This window comes from Pelodiscus sinensis, chromosome 20 (genome assembly GCF_049634645.1).
Source record: "Pelodiscus sinensis isolate JC-2024 chromosome 20, ASM4963464v1, whole genome shotgun sequence".
Lineage (NCBI taxonomy): Eukaryota > Metazoa > Chordata > Testudines > Trionychidae > Pelodiscus > Pelodiscus sinensis.
The window spans coordinates 16,988,670-17,013,226 of record NC_134730.1 but is presented as its reverse complement, the minus strand read 5'-3'; the positions used below and the strand labels follow the sequence as shown (position 1 = coordinate 17,013,226).

The window sequence follows — 24,557 nt, the reverse complement described above, 5'->3', positions numbered from 1 at the left end:
GTCCAACGGTGCATAGGTGTTGTGTCTTTTTCTGCAGGCGTTGATGGGTATGAGAAAGCAGTGCAAGGTCGTCCGCAAAGTCAAGGTCTTTCAGTGTGGAAAAGGTGTCCATCTGATAGCCTTTGACACATCTGCTGTTGTTCTCCGAATCACCCAGTCGATCACCACATGACACATCCCTGTCTGACCCCAGTATTGACTTCGAAAGACAGATCGCAGTATCCCACGCTACATGTGAAGTTGGTGTAAAAACTCTTAATGAGCTGGACCACTTGTAGAGGGATTCCATAGGCTCTCAGAATGTGCCAAAGGCTTTCTCTGTGCATGCTGTCAAAAGCCTTCTCAAAGTCAACAAAGTTTATGTACAACTGTCTCTGCCACTCTGTGCACTGCTCTATGATGTTTCTCAGCGTGAAAATCTGGTCTATACATCCTCTTCCCTTGCGAAATCTGGCTTGTTCTTTCCTCAGAGACTTGTCAACAGCATCTGAGATCCACTGGATGATGATCTTGGCTAGGATCTTGCTGGGTACAGATAGAAGGGTGATCCAGTGCCAATTCTTGCAGTCACTGAGTGCTCCTTTCTTCGGAATCTTGATGATGACTCCTTTGGTCTAGTCTTTGGGTATCTGTTGTCCTTCCCAAATTGCTACTGAAAATTGGTTGGAGAATGGTGGCTGCAAGTTCTGGGTCTGTTTTAAACAACTCCACGTACATGTTGTCAGGTCCTGGACCTTTGCCATTTTTCAGGGACCTGATGGCTGCACTGATTTTTTCTTTCTCTGGTGGATCAATATTAATATCAAGGTCCTCCTCAGCTTCCTGAATGTCCACTTCTTCTTCAGGTGGTGGTCTATTCAGAACCTCTCTGAAATGTTCTGTCCAGCGTGCTTCTTGCTCTTTCTCTGTTGACAGTAATTGCCCTGGTTTGTCCTTAATGGGGGCACTTGTCCTGCCACGATACTTGCCACAAACAAGCTTGGTGATTCTGTACGTTTCCTTACTCCCCTCAATTAGCTGCATCTTCAGCTTTTGTTGCAAGATCCTCCATGAAAGCTTGTTTGTCTGCCCTCACTAAATTCTTTACTTTTCGATTCTGTAATTCTGCTTGTATCTTTCTTGAATTCTGGCTGATTTGGCATCTATCAGTCTCTTCTTTGTGCCCCGTCTCTCTTCGATGGCTTTCCATGTATCAGGCTTAATCCACTTCTTCCTCTTCTTCCTGTCCTTAAAACCCAGACAGGCCTTGCTGCTCTTTGTGTAGACTGATGCAATCTGTTCCCATGCCATGTTGATTTTATCTGTGATACTGGTAGATACGTCATCCCTTAAATCTTGCAAAGCTTGGAATCTGTTCCTCAGTTGGACGGTGAAGGCAGTCTTTGTGGTGATATCGCATAGCTTTTCAACATTGAAGTGTCTTTGTATGGATGTTTTAATACCTGTTCTTCGCAGCTTAAGTTTCACAAGTGCCATCACTAAATGGTGATCACTACCAACATCCGCTCCTCTCCTGACTTTCACATCTTGCAAGCAGCATCTCCATGTACCATTGACCATCAGATGGTTGATCTGGTTCGTGTCTCTGCCATTTGGTGAAAACCAAGTCAGCTTGTGAATGTCGTGGTGTGGGAAGAGATTCCCTCCAGTGACCAGATTGTTCACAGAACAAAACCCTACAAGTCTCTCACCATTATCATTCATGGTGCCACACCCATGTCTGCCCAGGGCCCTGTCATACTGTGTGTTGTCATTTCCCACTTTGGCATTCAGATCACTCATGATGATGGTAAGATCATGGTGTGGTGTAGGCTCCACTTCTGCCTGAAGCTGCTCATAGAAGATGTCTTTAATGTCTTCACCACTGTCATTGAGGGGAGCATAAACCCGGATCAAGGTGATGTTTACTTGCCTTCCTTTCAATCTGACCCTCATCAATCTGCTGTTGACAGGTTTCCACTCTAGCAAACATTTCTCAATCCCCTTCTTAAGGATGATGGCCACTCCCTCATGATGCCTGTCATTGTCTCTTCCAGAGTAAAGCACTCTTTCTCCTACAGAAGTCTTCAGTCTCCCCGATCCTGTCCATCTACTCTCACTAACACTAAGGACGTGTAGATTGTATCGTCTCATTTTGTCAACTATTTGTGCTAACATGCCAATATCGTACATGGTTCGTACATTCCAGAATCAAGTTCTGGTCTTTGTCTTGGTGTCTATCATTGTGGCAGTAGCTTCCTCACGACTTTCTCTTCTGTCAGTCATACAGGTCCCCAGAGAGGACTTAGGAATGCCATCGCACAAAGTTGTAGAATTCTTCATTGCTGTTTTCTAGGTCAAGTTTGTTAGCCCTGAGCTGAACCCCCAACCTGGAGGACCAGTGAATCACATTTAGTCTGGTCTCTACCCTTTGACCTGTCCAGCATGGATGATCCTCCCAGGAGCACTAGGCTTCCACTGACACAGCTCTAGGGGTCACTGAGACACACAAGCCCCCCAACCGCGACAAGGTAGTGATCCATTGGGGGGAGCATACCCTTTGCACAGGTATAAATGACAGCACTGGGCAATGAAAAATCAGGCCTTTAAATCATAGCTTGAGCTGGGCGGGGAGGAGCCCCAAGCCTCACTGTGCAATCCAGCTCACGGAGAAAAAGCAGAGCCAGAATCCAGCCTATGTGAGCAGCAGGAGGCTATGCCTGGGCTACGGGAGCCTGGGAGCAGCACGGAGCACAAAGGCAAGTAAGTGCCTCCCTACACCCTCATGTCCAGCCCCCACACACTCATCCCCCTCGCTTACCTCCTCCCCTGAAACCCTGCATCCCTAACCTGCTCCTGCACCCTGGCCTCAGCCAGACACCCTACTCTCAGACTGCTCCTGCACCCTACCTCCCACCCAGACCTCACACTCTCACCCCTTCCTGCAACCCACCTCCCTCCCAGATTCGGTACCCCCATCCCTATCTCACTTGCTGGCAGCCCTGGCCCACACACTGAATCCCTCATTTTTGTCCCACCCCAGAGCCTACAGGGGCCCACAAAATCCACTAACCCCGGAACCGCAGAAGAGTAAATCTGGCCTCTGGGAAGCCCTGAACTTCATTCCTGCCTGTCCTTCCTCCTCACCATATGAGGCTAGAGTGCCAGAGGAGTGAGATGTCTTGGGAGGGCCACATCAGTGAGGGTTGGGTTGTTGTTTTTCACGTGTCTAGTTGCCAACTGATTTTTCTGTGGGTCAGTGGCACCTGATGCAAAAAAGTTTCCCCACTCATGACATAAATTAAGAAAACAGGAACCTTTTGTGTTGGACATAAATTAATATTTTACTTTACTTAAAATGAGGTTTGATAAACATACCACGAGAAAGTTAAAGCGCTCAATCTGTTTAATAATTTAAATTAATATTTCCTTTCTCACTGGTTAAATTAAACCATTCTCCTTTGCTGCAGCACTAGCAAAATGGCTCAAGCATAATTATGTAATTAACATTGAGTTTCCACTAGCAACTAGTGGTTCGCAGAAAAGTTTGCATTGAGCCAAGTGGCCATGGGCCAAAAAGTTTGAGAACCACAACTTTAGATAATGACCCACGTGAATTTGAGCTCATTGCTTTCCTTCCCCTCCACCCCCATTTCATTATCTGGATATGGTTATCTGGGCCTGGACCAAATAATCCGATTCAGAGAAGTAGCTTTGTTAGTCTGTGTCTGCAGAAACAATGTTAGTCTCTAAGGTACCACAGGACTCCTCATTGTTTTTGCATATAATCAGAGTATTTTGTTATTGCCCATTTACAAGGGGTGTGACATTTGTGTAGTGTATTTACAGGTGGGAGTATTAGAAAATTCACTCGAGTGGAAAATAAAACACTGACATGCTATAAGCAAAAATTTGGGGAATTTATTGTCACAATACACTATATAATATGTCCAATTAGTTTCAATTACTTGTTTTATAGTAAAATACATTTTCAGATGGGAGTCTTAATCTGGTATTCGGCAACCATAAGTAAATCTGTGCAACAATTTGCATCTACAGATTACATGATCTCTTTTTGTCTGTCTTCCTTGTGGACTCTTTCATTCAGAAGGTTAAGATGATAATTAAAATATAAACAACATTATATATTTCATTGGCTTGTATTATAATTAGCACGAAATCACATACAAAAGGAAACTGAGATCTCAAAATGTCTTTCTCTTAGTTGTGGTTAAAGGTGGTTGAATAGTGGGAAAATTATACTCAGTTAATTGCCAGTTGATTAAAATGATTGATAAACAATGTATTTGATGAATAATATTCTGCCATGCACATAACTGGCATGGTAGGAAAATGTAACCTTGAACCATTACTCAAGAATAGCTGCCAGAAGAAAAATCATGGCCATTGTTATTCACAACAAACAAGGATAATGGGATTAATTTACTAGGTTTCCAAACACTATGCATTTTTTAACAATTTCAATATCAGATTTTTTTTTCTGTTACAGCTAAAATGTTTGCATTTATTTCTATGCAGTTTAAAGACAGTAATGGACATTGTTTTAGGGAATGAAAGCAGGTGGCTTTCAAACTAACATGATTTAGCACAAGAGGTCAGCACTTTCTGTTGGCTTTCTTTTCCCGAATGGAAACACATTTGGCAACAAAAGATTAATAACATCAATTGGAAAGACATTGATGTGTTATGTCAGTAAGGGTGCATCTACACTGCACCGTTATTTTGTGATAACTAGCATTATTTCATAATAACAATACGAGCATCTACACAGCCATTTCATTATTTCGAAATAATGAACAGCCTATTCCTAAATCTGTAAACCTCATTCTATTTAAAAATAAGGCAAGTGTAGACTCTCAACTTCTGCTGTTTCGAAATAACACCTCACCAGGACAATTCTAAGTTATTCCTCTCCAGTGCTTCCTGGGGCTCAAAATCAAGATAGCACGTCTAAATTAGGGAAGTCTGCCTCAGACTAATTTTGAGGCTTCCTTGCAGTGTAGACATGCTATTTCAAAATAAGCTATTTCGGAATAACTATTCTGGAATACCTTATTTTGAAATAAGTATACAATGTACACGTACCCTAAATGGACAAGATTCTGGTCCTCATATCCATCATTTTAAACCCAGATTAAGTGAGATCAGAATGTGGCCCCAACAGGGGAAATGCCAATTTGATTAAATTGAAACATTGTGAACATTTGTCAATTTGGACAAAATTTTGTTTTGGGGAAGAAAATCTAAACAAATCATTCTGATAAGGTCAAAATGTTCTGTTTAATAAGGTCGAAAGGTTTCACTTTTGTTTTTACTTTATATTGAATGTAAAATAAAAGTCAAACTCAAAACTAAATATTTTAATATCTTGAAATTAAAATGTTCAAAATTCAGACTTTCATTTTGTAGGAAATTCTACAATTTCAAAAATTCTGTTAAAATTTGGAAGAAAAACAAATTTCTAAAGACCTAACTTTCTTGAAGGTTAGACATTCCAGGTTTTGTTCAAGTCTGAATAAGAATGACATGCAGTTTTAGTAGAGAAAAAGACAGAAAATAGTGTAGGCTATTGATTAAAGGACGTGGCTAGGAATCAGGACTTCTGGGTTTATTCACAGCTCAAACAATTTAATTCCATGTGTGGAATGAATTCTGTTATGGGCACCAAGGCATGTGTGTGTGTGCACCACCAGTAGAAACACATGTTGCTGGCTGTGGGCATTGTGGGCTCTCAGCTAATCAGGTGGGTGGCATTTGACTGTCTTCTGGGTGGCCATCCAAGTGCTCAGCTTACAGGGATCAATGGGTATAGGTCCAAACCGGAATCCTGAATCCTAATACCCCTAAACTTTGGGGAAGTTTGGATCCACCTGCAAATCTAAATTCTTATGCTTGGGTACAGCTTTTATTAGCGATTCCACAAAATATTTCACCCACTAAAGAAATTGCACAAAAAACTTAGGCAGACCTTTGGCTATCATACTGACCATCATAGTCTCTTTGGGTATGTCTACACTACAGCGCTAATTCGAACTAACTTAGTTCGAATTAGTTAATTCAAACTAAGCTAATTCGAATTAACGCATCCAGACTAAAAAACTAGTTCGAATTAGCGTTTTGCTAATTCGAACTAGAATGTCCACATTAAGTGGACCCTGAACCGGGGTTAAGGATGGCCGGAAGCAGTGCCGGCAGGGCATCAGATGAGGACTTAGAGCGTGGAGCTGCTGCCTCAGGCTAGCCGAGGGCTGTGCTTAAAGGGACCCGACCCCCACTCCGGACAGACAGTTCTCAGGGGTGCCCCGCTTGCAAAGCAGTCCTGGGTTGGAGTGCCCTGAGTGCCCACACTGGGCACATCACAGCACTCGGCCATCAGACCGGCTGCACTTGCCGCAGGCTGCCATCTGGGGAGAGGGGGCAATTGGGGGGCTGCAGGAGAGCTTCCACCCCCAGAAGCCCGCAGAGCCAGCCCAGTCCTCCCCATCGGGGGCTCGTACCCCATTCCTCCCTCACCTCCTTCCACTTACCCTTCCCTAGCCCCCCTTCCTGATGTACAAAATAAAGAAAATGTGTGTTCAAAAATAGAATCTCTCTTTATTGAACAAAACTCGGGGAAACTGGAAAAAGGAGGTGGGAGAGGGGAAGAGAGGGTGGGAGAGGGGAGGGCAACTACAATGATCAGAGGTTTGGAACAGGTCCCATATAAAGAGAGGCTAAAGAGACTGGGACTTTTCAGTTTAGAAAAGAGGAGACTGAGGGGGGATAGGATAGAGGTCTATAAAAGCATGAGTGGTGTGGAGAGGGTGCATCAAGAAAAGTTCTTCATTAGTTCCCATAATAGATGGTCTAGAGGACACCAAAGGAAAGGAATGGGTAGCAGGCTTCAAACTAGTAACAGAAAGTTGTTCTTCACAAAGCAAAGTGTCAACCTGTGGAACTCCTTGCTGCAGGAGGCTGTGAAGGCTAGAACTAGAACAGAGTTTAAAGAGAAGTGAGATAAAGTGATGGAGGTTGGGTCCATGGAGTGGTATTAGCCAGGGGGTAGGAGTGGTGTCCCTGCCCAAAGTTTGTGGAAGGCTGAAGAGGGATGGCACGAGACAAATGGTTTGGTCACTGTCTTCGGTCCATCCCCTCCAGGGTCCCTAGGGTTGGCCGCTGTCGGCAGACAGGCTACTGGGCTAGATGGACCTTTGGTCTGACCCATTACGGCCATTGTAAGCTCAGGGTCGGGGGTCTCAGTGGACCATCTTGATTTTCATGTACACCTGCTCCTGGGGGGCCAGGCTGGCAGCTCTCCTGACCTAGACGGCCACTTTCCTGTGCCTAGTGCGGAGGTCATGGACAAGGTCCACGATGTCTGCACTAGACCAGGCGGGTGCCCGCCTCTTGCGGTCCCGGGCAAGCTCCCAGGAGCCGCCAGCCTGGTCTCGGGAAGAGGGGGAGGGCTGGGGGGCATCGGGTGGCTGGCTCGAGCCGTGCCAGGTGCAGGGTCTGCTAGCTGGGTGCTGGCAGGCTTGCACCTGGCACGGGCATCGTAGCCAGCCCGTGCCCCTTTAAGGGGGCCAGGGCCGGGAGGGGGGCAATAGAGTTTCCCTGGTGTTGGCCAGAGTGGCCACCAGGGAAAGCTGGGGAGGGCTAGCCTCCCACTAGTTCGAATTAAGGGGCTACTCAGCCCTTAATTCGAACTAGTAAGTTCGAACTAGGCTTAGTCCTCGTAGAATGAGGTTTACCTAGTTCGAACTAAGCACTCCGCTAGTTCGAATTAAGTTCAAACTAGTGGAGCGCTAGTGTAGCGCCTATCAAAGTTAATTCGAACTAACGTCCATTAGTTCTAATTAACTTTGTAGTGTAGACATACCCTTTGTTTCCTTGTGTTTCCGCATCTGTCTGTTTCCATTTGCCTCTTGCCTTGCCTCATATTTCACCCTTTGGGGCAGGAGCCATTTTTTCTTTTTTTTCTGTGTCTGTACAGCACTTATCACTATGGGTTCCTGGTCCATAACTGGGACTCTTAGGTGCTATAGCAATATACATGAACATAACACTTTTTCCCAACCACTTCCAAGAATTGCCAGAAAAAATGGAACCCTATGGAAAACAGTATCTTATGAGGACACAGAAATACCAGCTTAGAAGAGATTCCAAAAGAAGGGATGGGCTTTAATGAAAAATCTGGATTCTTACACATCCTTAACATTGTACAGCAGGCTATCCTAAGCAAATGTTAAGTTCTCATGTAAGACCTAATGTGAATTCTGAAGATGATTCTGTTCTATACCGTTGAGGAAAAGGCAAGCACTTCCAACTGACTGAGGTAATGGAGAAACATTCAACAACAGCAAGATGGCAGCATTGCATACCAAGTAATTCAGTAATTGTTTGCACTGTAAGTATATGTGTACACTGCAATAAAAAATTCCCAGGTCCGAGTATCAGACTCCAGGTAAGCTGACTCAGGCTCACAAGGTTCGGGTTGCAGGGCTATAAAACCATAGGGTAGAAAGACAGAACAGAGAGATTAAAAAAAGAATAAAAACCCAAGGTTTAACAGCCGGATTAAAAGAAACTGAGATTTTCTGCTGTCTTTTGCAAAAAGTGTACTACTGGGGAAGTGCAAAAAATGTCTCCAATTTTCCATGTCTGTGAATAAATAAATGAATTAAAGATCATACTAAATTAATATCAAATGTTGATAATATATGATACGGCAGATATGGCAGTAAAATGGGGAACACAAGGAAATCTAAAATGTGTGTAAAAGGGAAGCCAGCAGTAAATGATACAGCTTTGGGCAACATTTTGTAAACGTTAATGATAAAGCGTTTATTTCTGGGCAATCCCGTTAGAAAAGAAAGCAGTTGCATACATATTGATTTCTTTTTGCTCTAGAGATAAAGGCTACGTCTACACTGCAAGCTTCTTTCAGAATAAACTTTTCTGGAAGAGAGTTTCCAGGAAAGCTTATTTCAAGAGCATCCACACTCAAAAAGTGCAGCGAAATAGCGATTTGCTATTTAAAAAGATAGTGTCCACACTGATTGGACGCTATCTCACATTTAAGGCCACCCAGAAGCAGTTCAGGCAGGGCATTAGGCCAGCAATTGCTTCTGGGTGCTGCTGCCTAAGGCTAGCTGAGACACATGCTTAAAGGGACCCCTTTGGACAGCCATTTCTCAGGTTCTTTTGCTTGCTTGCCTACCTCTCCGAGGGACAGCAAAGTATTTGCACTGCATGCTTTCATTGCCCTGTATTTGGACACCACAGCACTCCATGCCATGGTGCCGGAGCTGACTCTGGGCATGCGATGGCCCCACACTGCCATGCTGCAGTTTCTGTAGGCTGCCTTCATAGCTCTGCATGCTCTCAACTCCAAGTTCATCCTTGAGAACCTCTGCCTGTGTGTGAGAACAATGCCCTTGCAACCGCACCCCGCGAAGGAGAGTCAACCTGTGGAACTCCTTGCCAGATGATGTGGTGAAGGCTAGGACTTTTAACATGGTTCAAAAAAGAGGTAGATAGATTTGTGGAGCTTAGGTCCATCAATGGCTATTAGCCAGGATGGGTAGGAATGGTGTCCCTAGCCTCTGTTTGTCAGTAAATGGGTGACAAGAGAGAAATCATGTGAGGATTACCTGTTGTGTTCCCTCCCTCTGGCATCTGGTATTGGCCATTTGGCTAGATTCACCTTTGGTCTGACCCAGTATGACAGTTCTTATGCTAGCACATTAGCGAAATATGCGTGTGCTAAGAAAAGCTGCAAATAAAAGGAATAGAAACCAAACAATACGTTTATCAGGACATTTGACCACAGTAGAATAATCAGAAATGGAGCAGATTAATCATTCACAATCTCAGCTATACACACCCACTATTGTTAAAACAAAGAGAACAGAAATGGAAGGTTTATATAGTTGTTTCAGCCTACTGAAACTACAGTTCTTGAAGTGACTGCATTGTCTAACGGGCTATTAATACATACAGTATTTAAAAAGTGCCTAAAATATGGGGGGATGTTGTATGAATTACACAAACTTTAAACTGGACATTTAAGCCACTAGCAAAATGTTGGTGGAAAAAACTTCAAGCTGAATAAGTATAATTGCAAAGATGGCCAAAGGATGAAAAAGGCCCAGAAAACGTGACTTGTGAAAGTAAAGTTGCTAACTGAAGCAAATCACGATATTCAAGAAATGTCCCAAGATTGTTGTACCAATAGTTATAATCTAATTTGTTTAACATAAGATGGTGTGACAAGTTGAGCTGTGCGAAGAGACTGGAAAATTCCAGTTCCATTTGCAAGATCTGAAAGATGATGTGTTGTTCCCTGACTGAATGGTTGGAGAAGGTAATATTTTGAATCTTCTGAAGAAGTATAGTTCTCTGTCTGATTACTCCATGCTAACATCTCCAAGATCCAAGAAAAGGAAACAAGTTGCACCACCTAGCAGAAATAGAACAAAATGTTCTGTCTGCTTCAGCATATCACTTTCAGGTACGTCTACACTGCACTCTGATTTCAAAATAAGCTCTTCTGGAAGAAATGCTCCAAAATACCTTATTTTGAAATAGCACGTCTACACTATAGGGAAGCCTCAAAATTCATCTGAGGCAGACTTCACTAATGTGGATGTGCTACCTTGATTTAGAGCCCCTGGAGGCACTGGGGAGTAATTTGAATGGCCCTGGGAAGGAGCTATGTCAAAACAGCTATTTTGAAATAGGCATTATTCCTCGGGGAATGAGGTTTACAGAAGTCAGAATAAGCCATCCATTATTTCAAACTTATTTCATAATAAAAGAATTGCTGTGTAGATGCGCACATTGTTATTTCAAAATAACATCAGTTATTTTGAGATAACTGTACTGTATAGACACACCCTTAGTCCTTTTCTATTTTCCAGCAATTTGTGTTGCCAGCAAGCCACTAAGAAAGGACTGTAGTCCTGTCCATCCTTTACTTCACCTATATTTGCACTGTCAACTCCTGCTGTGAACAATAACTGAGCTGAAAGCAGATGGCTAAGCAAAGACCTGGTGAAAGTACCACATTTTCTCACATGATGACTGAAATCAGTAGAGCCCTGCAGGTTCAGGGCTATCCACATTATATCCACGGGGCTCTGCTTCCACAGATGTGGATGTGGATATCAATGGCTCATTTTTGCAGATACAGATGTGGATGCAGCTACAGAAGTTTGTATCCATGCAGACTCTTCAAAATCAATCAGTTGACCATGTCCCAAATAGAATATCTAATTTGTAAGGTAATTGACAGGCATGTGTGTGTTTACAGATTGTCACAAAGTTACAGTTTGCCTTAGTTTTGTAACAGATTTAAATTAAGATTGCTGTTCACTCTTACAGCTACCTTTCAAGTTGCTGCTGTTAACTAAGATTATAGAACATTGGATATGTGTTTACCATAGTTAATTGGATTCATGCTGCCTTTCAAGTTCTGGGTTTCTATAGACCTCAAATGGCACCAAGTATGCAAGCTTTCTGACAATCACACAGTTGAGGAGTGTTAGTGAGATCCTGCTAAATAGGTACTATTGATCCATCGGAAAGAAGATCTTAGCAAATTGGAATGTAAGTAATTGACCAAATTGTTTTGGATTGTTTTTCCTCTGTTGTATTAGCAACACTACAGCCGATAACCAGTTGATATAAGCAAAGTGCCATTCTGAGGGACCCAGTCAAAACTCCAAATGAAGTCATCCTCTCAACGCAAGGATTAAGTGTAAGTGTTGTTTCTATTGTAGTTGTACAATTGACTTTGAAAATCTCAATTTTATACTGATCAGTTTTCCAGTTTGTTAGCCAAAACATAGTCCAATACCATTTTTGCTGCCTTCTGTTCTATACTATTCATTGCTGTTAAGATATTTAACACAACTGTGTAAAACTAAATTCAACTCTGAAGTTCTTTTCTTTAGTTAAGCAATTAGAATTAAAAGACTCTCAAGAAAGCTGGTACAGGTAATCAGTTAAGCAGTTGCTTAATTAAGGTTTATTTTATTCTCTGTCTTTTTTACAAGAGCTTTTTAACGAGCTTTTAGCATGAGCAGTGTTCACAAACATCAAGCAGAAACAGTTCCATAAAAAGGAATATATGGGCCTTTCTCGTCAATCCCTTGATGCGTGCTGTTTTACTATCTTAGATGATGAGAGAGCAGAAAAGAAAGCTACAAACTTTGATGCTTCACGTTTGTTACCTCAGCCTCGCATTACTTTGCCTGACTTTAGAAGCTGGCCATCGCTCAGAGAAATTTCTTCATACAGAAAAGCTCACATCTGCGTCGTGTCTCATTGCAACAATCTCAGTTGGTAAAACAAAGAAATAAACTGTAAAAAATAATCTCAACTATTCACCAACAACACCAATGCACCAGCAGCATACAAGCAATGGCTGTTTCAAAAAAGGCATCATCAATGTGTTTATCAAAGCCACCTATTTTGGGAATGATGCTGATTATTCTACATGTTTTTAAGGTGGCCTGCTCATGAAAAGTTAGGAAAATTGCAAAAATCATACTGCATCTATCAAGAGATACCTTCTAAAAAACCAAGTAGTCCTGTGGCACTTTAGGGTATGTCTACACTACAGAGAAGATCGAAGCTGCTGCTATCGATCTCCCAGGGTTGGATTTAGTAGGTCTAGTTAAGACAGCTAATTCGAACTGAGAAGGGCACTCCGGTCAATGCTGGTAGTCCTGCTTCCACCAGGAGTAAGCAAAGTCGAAGAAAGAGTATTCTCCCTTCGACTTCCTGCAGTTGAGCTAAGCTACTTCGACTTCAGCTACACAGTTAATGTTGCTGAAGTTGCATATCTGAATTCGACCTTGTCCCGAAGTGAAGACATACCCTTAGAAACTAACAAACAAGTTGGACCACCCAGCAAAAATAGAATAAAATATCCTGTCTGCTTCAGCATATCACTTTCCACAAGCAGAACATGTTTGGAAGGGAGAAAACAAAGGTACTGGGTCCTTCTGGTGACATCAGTTATTTAGATAGGCACCTTTAACTGTCCTTTTCTGTTTTCCAGCAATCTGTGTTAGCAACTAGTGCACCAGGAAAGGACTATAATCCTATCCATCCTTTGCTCCACCTATGTTTGCACTGTCAGCTCCTGCTACTATATATATAGTATCATGAGCTTTCGTGGGCAAAAGCCACTTCTTCACATGAAATGATCTTGAAGTTACCCATTAACATGGCTATCCCTCTGAGACATCTAAACAGTACGGTGGTAGCCATGATAGGAGAAAGTTAAATAGATACAATACCATTAATTTTGCTATTAGCTTCTATTTTTCATAAATTAGAACATTTTGTTTCCTTAGCCTTGACTATTATTGTAATACAAACACATGTGCTCCTCTTAAATGTCAGCAGCAGTTTTCTCAGAAATAAAGACTTCAGGAAAGGACACAAACGGTTACTGAACAGACGTTACCTGACCACACATGAGACCTCTAAATATCCTATCAAATTAATTTCAGTGATAGCCAGTCAGTGATCACGCTGTTGATTGATGTTGATTTAGTACTTCAGGGTCAGGTAATTAGAATCTTCCAAAGTCACAATGTTCTTGGCAGAAAGCACCTTTGGGAGCAATACTTCATATCTGATCAAATGCAGTATGGTCTGAGTTGTGAGAATCCATGAGAATTAGCTTTGGGGGGAAAATATTTCTTGTGGAAACTGAAATGTTCACAAATATTCGTAAACTTTTGATGAGTGCACAGCTCCTGGTTTGGTCCACATAGATCCAAGGCTGTCTTGTCAATTTTTATAAACTCTTCTTTATTGTCAGGGTTATTCCCAAATTCCCATTGGGCGTGCGGGTTGAAGGACTAACACTAATATGTTACATTTAACAATATAACGTGTGCGTGCGCGCGCACACACACACACACACACACACACACACACACACACACAGAGAGAGCCAATCCTCCTGCTGTTTCTTGTGGTTGAAATAGTTAGATGCCCCAGAATATGAAGGGAAATAAGGTTAAATTACAAAGTATTAATATAAACAATTAAAGTATGTAGGGATGAAATTAGCTGTTTTCACAGGGTCCCTGGACTGGAACCTGGAATAGAGGGTGGGCCTGGTTTCCCCTCACCGAAAAGGAACTGCCTTTGGGAAGGGGGTTTATCCATCCCTGGAAGGGCCACAGAGATGATAGAATTTGGTTTCCCCTCTTTTCCCCATGCTGGCCAGTGATGAAAGTAGCTCAACAAAGAGCAAGCTGGTGTCCTAGAGAAAGTGCCTAAACTGAGGGCTACTGTGAGCCTCTGAGGCATGCAATCTGCCTGAAAGTGCAGGACTCACTAAGGCTGAGGAAGAGCTCTGTCACAGAGCATAACAACAGCTTTCAAGGACATAAAAACAGCTTTACAAGGAGGAGAGAGAAAAATGATTTGCCTTGTCTTCTAATGATAGGACAAGACTCAGTTTCAGTTTCGCACATACAGAATAGGAAGTGACTGTCTAGGAAGGAGTACTGCAGAAAGGGATTTAGAGGTCATAGAGGATGACAAGTGAAACATGAGTCAACAGAGTGACATTGTTGCAAAAAAAGCAAACATGATCGTGAGATGCATTAACAGGGTGTTGTGAGCAAGACATGAGAAGTCATTCTTTCGCTCTACTCTGCACTGATTAGGCCTCACTTGGTGTATTATGTCCAATTCTGGGCGCCACATTTTGGGAAAGATGTGGAGAAATTGGAGATGGTCCAGAGAAGAGCAACAAAAATGATTAAAGGTCTAGAAAACATGGCCTATAAAGGAAGACTGAAAGAACTGGGCTTTAGTTTGGAAAAGAGAAAACAGAGGGGACACGATAATGGTTTTCAGGTATCTAAAAGAGTATTATAAGGAGGAGAGAGAAAAATTTATCTCGTTGGCCTCTGTGGATAGGATAAAAAGCAATGGGCTTAAACTGCAGCAAGGGAGGTTTAGGTTGGACATTAGGAAAAAGTTTCTAGCCATCAGGGTGATGGAACACTGGAATAAATTGCCTAGGGAGGTTGTAGAATCTCCATCATTGGAGATATTTAAGAGCAGGTTAGACAGACATCTGTCAAGGATGGTCTAGGAGGTGGTTGGTCCTGCCATGAGGGCAGGGGACTGGACTCGATGACCTCTCAAGGACCTTTCAGTTCTAGTTTTCTATTATTCTAAGACACAGTGGGGTTAAATTGCAGTACGGGAGGTTTAGATTGGACATTAGGAAAAACTCCCTGTCAGGGTAGTTAAACACTGGAATACATTGCCTAGGTTGTGGAATCTTCATCGCTAGAGATTGATAAGTGGAGGTCAGACACACACCTGTCAGGGATGGTCTAGCTGGTCCATGGTCCTGCTATGAGTATAGGAGAGTGAATTTGATGACCTCGTGAGGTTCCTTCCAATTCTATGAAAGTAAATTGAATACACATTTTTTGAAAACACCATTGCTTTTATAATTTTGCATCTCTGTCTCTCTCTCTTTGTTTTGGTGGATTTTATAAATCTTTTTCAGACAGATACTGTCCATTTCTGTTTTATTGCTTCTCGTGATCTGACAGTTGCAGGCAATTTTGCTGATGATTTATTTATCCTCTGTGCCCCTGCTGTTTTCTCAGTAATACCCCTTCCATGGAGTTTTCCAAAGGTTCAATAGGAAATACTTCAATTAGCTTTTCTATTGTTCTTCCTTTCAGTCATTCCAAAGTCCATTCCATCCCAGTCTCAGCTGAGCCTATACTTTTACACAATAATAAATATAATATTTTAAGGATCCTACTCTGCTGAACTTGAATAGAATTTAGGGGTACCCCTACAGACTGTCCAACACAAATATCCAGCTTCCAAAAACGTTTGAAGACATTTATTATTCACAGGTACTTTCCCAGTCTCTCAGTCAGCCATCAGTCCTTGAAGCAGGGAATTCCAAATGACATTTCTAGCGAGGCTGCAATTTAAAAATTCAACCTCCAAGGCAGAAATCATCCAATCAGTTATTTTACAGCATTACTGTAGTTTGACAGCAAAATGAATCAAACTTCAGTGATGGCTGGCTGGGTTTACGCTGATGTAAATAGGAAGAGACCATGGTCTGACATACCTGACACAGAGCAGCATTATCTGAAAAGGGCCCCATTATCTCTTCAAAGATGCAGTCTTTTGCTCTATCTCCAATAACTTCCTTTACATCACTTGTTCTAATTCTCGTTTTATTCATACCAGTGCAAATCAGAAGTAGTTCTACTGGAATCTGTGGCATTAGATGCAGATAAAACAGGAGAAAAGTTAAGTATTACATCATCATATTCAATATCTTTGCACAGTTTGATCTAAAATAGCCAGTAAAGCAATTATACAAAATACGCAAAATTAATGTGATTTTTCATTCAATGAGTTTTCCTTTCACTTTCTGTTGCTGTGATGGCTTGCTTTACTGGCACCAATTCTTGGGTTAAATCAGAGACTAGGAAGTAGGATTGGGAGAACAGAAAACTCTTTCTGCGCTTTTAAACCCAGAACAGCCTAAACTTGGCTTTCACATAACACCTGAAACTAGCAAAGTAAAACGAGATAATATAATTGATTTCAAAGGATTTGGCTCATGCCCTAGTTGGTCTAAATCCAGAGTAGTTCCATTGAAGTCAAAGTTGGTGTTATTCCAGATTCATACTGGCAGAAATGAGAGCAGAATTTGGTCCCTTTAATGCCTTGTTATACTCTCAAATTGCTAGATATGAGGAAGATAAGAAATTCCAATCAGTGACAGAATACTTTTTCTTAGAAAAATTGGAAAATTGTTTTTAACATTAGACAAACTCAGAAATTAAATACCAACTTTAAAAAATTCTTTCACTATATTGATTTGTGCACTATGCAAATATTTTTTCAACTAACTGTAATATTCCTTTGACTTAATCCATAAAGATGACACTAGTATTATGGTATTTAAAAATTGCAACATTATATTTCATGAGCAAATAATAAATTATCAGGTTACCAGAATATAAATATAGTAATCCACTTTTGATACAAGACTACTTCTGTCTTCCAATAATAGGCATAATAGCATCTGTCACTGAGGCCCCAGCAGAAAACCATCTTCATTTTGACAGCAGTACAACATGAGTAGAACTGATTACAGACTAATCACAGAACTGAAAATTAATGGTAGTTTAGGTACAAGTAATGACTAATCACATTTCTATTGTGCAAACAGAATAAAATCCAGACCTGTAACATATGTAAAGAGTGCTTTAAAAAGTCCAGTTTCAAAAAGCTGAAAACAGTTCTGATCCATATGAGCTATGAAGAAGAAAAATGTCAATCATAACTGGGAATTGCTAAGAACATTTTACTAAGCAAGGAAGAAAGATGTATTGGTTAAAAATCTACCTGGTTTAAAGGGGGAAGTGAATGCAGCTATAAAAAGGTTTAAATATAATATATAACAAAAGGAAGAAAGGGGAAGTTGACAGTCATGAATATAAATCAAAAGCTAAGAAGCGTAGAAAACTGATAAGGGAAGAAAAGGACACAAGGATAAACCTATAGCCCACACAGTTTAGGACAATAAGGAGGATTTTTAAATGCATGTTAGGAACAAAAATAATCCTAATAATGTTATTGGTCCATTGCTAGATGGAAATGATAGAATTATCAGTAATAATACAAAAGCAGAAGTGTTTAATAAATATTTCTCTTCTGTTTTGGTGGGAAATCAGATAATGTGGATGGTAGTACTTTTTCCATTCCCCTAGCAGCTATTAAATATAGATATTTTGAAATCAGTAAGTTCAGGTAACTTGCATCCAAGATTTTAAAAGAAATGGCTAAGGAACCCACTAAACAGTTAATGCAAGATAATGGCATAACTGCTATGAGATTTGATTAATGAAGAATTAAAATAGTGTACTATACTTAATCTCAATATACATGGGTTTTAATTAGGTCCTGTCACACTAATCTGCTATCATTTTTGGTGAGATTACAAGTTTACTGCTAAAAGTAATACCGTTAATGCTAAAAGTAATAGTGTTAATGTAACAGATTTCTGCAAATCATTTGATTTGGTACCATATGACATTTTGATTAAAAACAAAATGTAAAGTTAATTAACATAAAATTAACATGGCATACCATAAATGGATCAAATGCTAGTTAATTGATAAGTCTCAAACTCTAACTGTAAATAGAGAGAAGCTTCAGGGGGTAGCCGAGTTAGTCTGTACAGGATAAACTTAAAAAACAACAAATGGTCTGATAAACTTAAAAACAACACGTTATAGATTAACAAATGTATATGTTTATGTACATATGTCCATCTATATGTAAATAGACAATCACTGTCAAATGGGTTTATTTGTAGTGGGTTCAGGGATTGGTTCTTGGCCCAGTGCTATTCAGCATTTTTTATCAATGACCTGGAAGAAAACAAAATCATCATGATAAAGTTTGCAGATTACACAAAAATTGGACGAGTGATAAATAATGAAGGGGAGTGGCTGATTCAGAGTAATCTGTTTTAAGCCCTGGAGTAATTGCCTAGGGAAGTTGCAGAAACACCATCATTAGAGATTTTTAAGGGAGAAACACCAGGTTGAGAATGGTATAGATAATACTTAGTCCCGCCATGAATGCAGGGAACTGGATTAGGTGACCAACTAACCTTTTATTGGCATTAATGAAAGTTCATAGCTTCATAGGTTCCAAGGCCAGACTGGCTCATTTAGATTGACCTCCTATATTATCCTATGATTCTATAATCTGGATCCCTTGGTAGACTGAGCTCCGTAAACAAAATGTTTTTTTTAACATGGCTAAACATAAAACTATGCATCTAGGAACAAATGATGTAGGCTATACTTACAGGTGGGGTACTCTGTTTTGGGAGGCAGTGACTTTCGAAAAGAGTTAGGGTGGATAATCAGCTGAACATGAGATCCCAGGGTGATGCTTTGGCTAAAGGGGCTAATGTGATCCTGGGACGCATAAACAGAGTCATCTCAATTAAAAGTAGAGAGTTTATTTTAAATCTGTGTTGGACACTGGAGTGACAATTGCTAGGATACTATGGCCATGTCTGGTACTCACAATTCAAAAAGGATATTGATAATTTGGAAAGGGGTTAGAAAAGTGCCATGAGAATGATTAAAGGATTAGGAACCATGCCTTTTAGTGATAAACTAAATGGAATGATCTGCTCGAGTCTAACAAGGACAAGGTTAAGAGGTGACCTACAGTCTGCAAGTACATACTTGGGGAATAAATATTGATAATAAGCTCTTCAGTCTCCTAGAGAAAGATATAACATGATCCAGTGGCTAGAAGTTGAAGCTAGACAAATTCAGCCTGGAAGAGTAACACCTATATTTTTTTTAACAGTGAGGGTAATTAACCATTGGAACCATTTCCCAAAGGTCATGGCAGATTCTCCATCAATGACAATTTTAAAATCAAGATGGGATATTTTCTTAAAAGTTGTACTCTGGCAACTTTGGGGAAGTTTTATGGTCTGTATTATATAGGTATAGGTGGTTGAGCTAAATTATCACAATGGTCAATTAGGCCATAGATCCTATGGATATATGAACTCCCATTAATGTCAATATGGTTTAAGCACATGCTTAAGTTCTTGCCAGAACAGGGATAGGTTTAAGTAAGGGATTAAGCGCTGGTCTGAATTGGAACCTTCTGAGGACATCAAACCAAAAACAAGAATGGTACTTGGTCCTGCTGTGAGGGCAGGGGACTGGACTCGATGACCTCTCAAGGTCCCTTCCAGTTCTATCAGATGGTATATCTCCATATATTATATTACTAGCTGGAGTTCCCCAGCGTTGCTCGGGAAACCAGAGGAACAAAATGTAGAAAAACAGTAGTCCATTATCTTTTTTTGAATGGTAGAAAAGTTGCACTGATTTCTATAGGGATTAAAATATAGGTCCACGTCATCCCCGGGGAGGGAGGGGGGCAACTCTGGGTGGAGGGGAGGTTACACGTGGGAGGGGCGCCCCAGCTTGCGCCTGGGGCTGCATGCTGAGACTGTATTCTCAGCCAGAATTACTTTAGCAGTGATCCGACTCAAACTTTGAAACTATAGTGAGTGGATGTGCGACTCCGGCTAAGCTTAATAGAAAGAGATCTTGTATTGCTAAGGGAAGAGCTATGTTCTGCTCAAGATTGGTCTTCCAAGTAGGGTTACCAGGTGTCCGGTTTTGAACCGAACAGTCCAGTATTTGAGCTTTCTGTTTGGGAAACAAATTGAGAAAATATAAATGTCTGGTATTTTCTAAATAAGATGTAATGTAGATTATGATGTAATGTCAAGTGTATCCGGTATTTTTGTTGAAACCATCTGGCAACCCTACTTCCAAGGCAGTTGAGAATAAATATTGTATGGTACCTATTGTTTTCAGGAAGTTTCTCAAAAAACACATTTAAGAAAGGTTCTGTGGAGTGGCTGGATTTGTGCAGAGGAGAGCAAGGGTCCCTTTGGTGGGCTTTGGTGCAAGGAAGGATAGATAGAACAATTTGAAATGGACTCAGGGAGAGTTTCTCTCACTCACAAATTGAAACTTTTTTTTAAATACATTCTGCCTTGAACAAAATGGACCTGATCGTACACTCATGCTACCTTTGCAGGGATGTAACTCCACTGACTTCAAAAGAACTACCCCAGACTTTATGTAAGGGCATGATCCAAAGCCTATTTAACTCAGTGGAAAGACTCCCCTGGACATCAATAGGCCTAGAGTAGGCCCTAAGTGAGTTAGATGCAAAGCTGATGAAAGTAAATATTTTGATGTTGTCATCCCAAAGCACATTGGCAGTCACGGGTAGCAGTAGAGTATCCCCATTCATTCCTTTTCATGGTTTATTCCTCAACTTTGTCACATTCCTGGTACGATGTCTCACCATCTAAACAGTGTTTTGTTTTTCCTTTTCCCTCTTAAAACTGCACAAAGTTCCTGATATTTTCATTTGTCTGCTGGACATCTGTGAAGTCAGAGGCATCAATTTTTCATTCTTGACCATTTGGAATACGATTTTTTTTCTGCATAAACAAATGCCATGTGGTTATGTTGGTTCTTTATGCATTTACTTCAAATGCCAGGATAGTTCTAGTAATTCATGACATACTCTCTGGGTAGAGTGCACAACCAACAGCCTCTGTTTCATGATCTAACTAGTTACGCCCTCATTTTCATTGCTATATTGCAGTTTGCATACAATAATAAATTTCTGAGAAAGGTTGGAATGCAGACACCCTCTTCTGTCTCTGGCCATCAATCATATAGAGCACAGTTGAGTCACACCTCCAGAGCAATAATGTGTCTAACATATTATTAACCTGTTTAGACATATATACTATATATTTTAGAGAGTTTGTCTGTTTGCTAAAAATCTCCTCCTAAACAGTACAATCTAGGACCACACAATCAATATATAGCTTCTTTTTATCATAACTTAAAGCAATGTAAGGATTTGATTGTGACAGGAAAATGGGATGTGCCTGGAATGGGACTGCTTTTCGTAAAACCAAGCAGAAAAGAGAGAATCGCCAAATTAAATACAGTCCTCAAAATTGATATCACTGAAACAAATGTTGAAAGAGACTGACACAAGATGAGCCAGAAAAATAGAATGAACCTTGGAACAGGATTGCTTCTCAATAGATCTTACATAAAAGAACTAAAACAGAGAAATTTGGACTAGCGCTCCGTTTTGGCAGTTAAATCAATGCTTAAAGTTTGAAAACTAGAAGATAATGTTACTGGAAACCAAATTGACGATACCCCTTTTTGTTAAAATATAATGACTGATAAGATTTTACAGGGATGAAGAAAAAAATACACTTGAGGGAATTCCCATTAAAAAAAAAATACTAAAATTACCTTCATGAAAATAACACTATATTTTTGAAAAATGCAATTATTTCAATACAGCATGTACATTTTTATTTTTATTTTCCGCATAAAAAAATTGAGCTAAGGACCCGAGCAATGCCGGGTAAATCATACATAGTACCATATGTATGTGAGGCACCCCCCAAACAGTGGTGCCTAGTGAGGAAAATCCAACCAGCAGAGCAATCTTTTGTGTTTATGCCTAGTTCATCAAAGCTTGTAAGCCAGAGGCAAGTTTAATTAAAGTCAATGGAGCACAGAAATTCAGCACTTTATTGTGTTATCTTTGTGCTTTACAAACCCTGTATCAATCAAAACATGACATATTAATTTGTCTGGGATTGTGTAACGTTTTTTATGGAAACACTTGGCCTATCCTAATCCCTCTATTTTAGGTTTTTTGTAGTTTCTCTCTCACCAAGGCATCAAGGACTTGCATAAAACATGGTCTAATCCTTCAGTGGAATTCTGCATGTGATTCAAGGCCTGTAATTATGGATGAGTTTCTAGAGCACAGCAGCACCTTCCAAGAAATATATTTTCATCTCTTTCTAAAAGCCAAAAGTCCAACGGGTTTTGGGTGCCAGTTGCCTTTGACTCTTACAAAAAGCCAAGCCTTCAGCCATAGAACTCTGTAAAGTTAATATAAATATAGTTTATAAAATAACCTAAGCATAGCAATTCCAAGGTGAGGCTTTTCAGACAGGTGGGCAGAGTGATAGACAGAACTTTAAAAGGCTGGAGCCATGGTTAACTGATATTTTGTAACAGGACTTTATTACTGTGCATTATTTTTTAACCATGTATAGGCTTCTCCTTTGCACTCATCTTCACAGACATGGTATGGGTAGGCAGACGATGCTCTATAACTGGGACTGCGTACCTGAAGTGTCTTAGCTTATGTACTGCACTTTTTGAATTATTATTTCCCCTACATCACGTGAACACAGAAGCTTTAGTGCCCTTACATTTATGCTTTAGAAATTATGCCAGTTATTAGCGATAGTAATTCAAGACAGGCTCTTCAGAGCCATTCAGAAACATTTATAAGTTACACGGAGGTGATTATTGTTCTCTCTCTCCATTCCCTTATCTAAAGAAGGTGATTAGAGCTAGAGCTACTCCGTTTATGCCCTGCATTGGTTACAGACTGCAATCAGGGCTGCTCAATATTCACCTCATGCTAGAGAATGCTGCATTGGGCCTGTCCCCTCTTTGCTGGGGTAGTGCTGCAGTGTAAAACTTTTTTGATCAGGGGCCAGTATCTTTCTATGCAAGAGGCTGCCAGCATGTCAAATCCGACTCACCAGGCCACTGGATCCAGGCTGTGGCTACTTCGCTGGAACCCTTATGCAGAGAGCAACTCACTCATTAAACAGCAGGCTCCTCTCTGCTCTGGACTGCCAGGGAGGGAGGAGGGAGACTTTGCACACTGCTTCCGGTCCCAGGCAAAATCTCTCAGCTCTCCTTGGCCAATTTCATGGAGCAGACACCATGTGGAGCAGCCAGCCGTCTGAGACTTCAGCAGAGAGCCTGCCTCGTGTTCCCGCAGGGCTGCTGGCTGGGAGCTGCCTAGGTAAGTGTCTGCCAGAGCCTGCCTCTGGCACCCCACTCCCTCTTTTCCCTCCCAACTACCTGCCCCAGGTCACCAGCCAAACTCTCTGTACCCCTTTCCCCCCTTCTCCCAGATCAAAACTTCCTCCCAGATCCTGCGCCCCCTTCTATAGCCCTCCCCCAGACCAGAATCCTCTCCTGCACCCATACCTCCTCCTGTACCTTGCATCCCAACCCCTGCCCTAGATTGCAACCCCCTCCTTCACCCATACTCCCTCTCAGACCCCATGCCCCCTCCTGTACTCCAGACGCCTACCCCAAACCCACTTCTACATCTGACGCCCATCCTAGACTCCACGCCCCCTCCACAGACGTGCAGCCCTTGACCACTTGCCAAAATCTTGGAGTCGTCCCCCCCATTAAAAATTATAGCCCATCCCTGTTCTGTGTACACTGAAGAGGATGCCTGCGGGCACTGCTATGCTGTTAACGAGCATAGTATCCGGTCCCTCAGCTCTGCCGCTACTACCTCTCCCACACTCCCTCCCAGGCTCATACCAAAAACTGTCTGAAGATATGTACAGGGAGCTTCCTCTGTGCTAGATTTTATAGTGAACAATGGGTTCACACTTTGCCATCCTCTGTCCTCCCAACACAGGAAAATTACACCAGCTCTGCTCCTGGCCACAAGAAAGAAGGTAACCTTTGCCCTTTGATCAATGCTTAACAGACAGACAATGTGTTATTGGACAGATGGACATTAATGAGAACCACAATGTTTTCCGGCTTCTTTTTTCAAATGAACACCCTGTGAAAAGAGCTCACTTATGTTGTGACATTTCCATTCTCGTAACAACTACGTCCCTGAGTCATTGAGCCCAGGATATTTGGCAGAGACTCTTCTCTGTGCATTAAAGAAGTAAATCTAATAACTGGATGCGGTAGTAGTCTATTATCTTTAGAAGGACCAGCTACTAACGTGGCAGTTTGTTACGCAGCTAACCTTTGCCAGAGCCACAGACATGGAGGTAAGTTCTTATTCTATTCAGACTCACTCACTCAGAGTGTGCTTAG

General features: G+C 41.2%; 1 long non-coding RNA gene across 3 annotated transcripts in view; it reads left to right on the top strand.

Annotated features, from left to right (window-relative positions):
* The first annotated feature begins 7,696 nt into the window (after positions 1-7,696).
* The window catches only part of LOC106732159 (uncharacterized), a 34,810-nt gene continuing 17,949 nt past the window's right edge, over positions 7,697-24,557 (top strand). For 2 of the 3 annotated variants that reach the window (XR_012896876.1, XR_012896879.1), the window contains exons 1-2: positions 7,697-11,740; positions 12,162-24,511. This is a non-coding gene — a long non-coding RNA (uncharacterized LOC106732159). The remainder of the gene's footprint in view (positions 11,741-12,161; positions 24,512-24,557) is intronic. The other variant, XR_012896877.1, reaches the window with a different exon arrangement.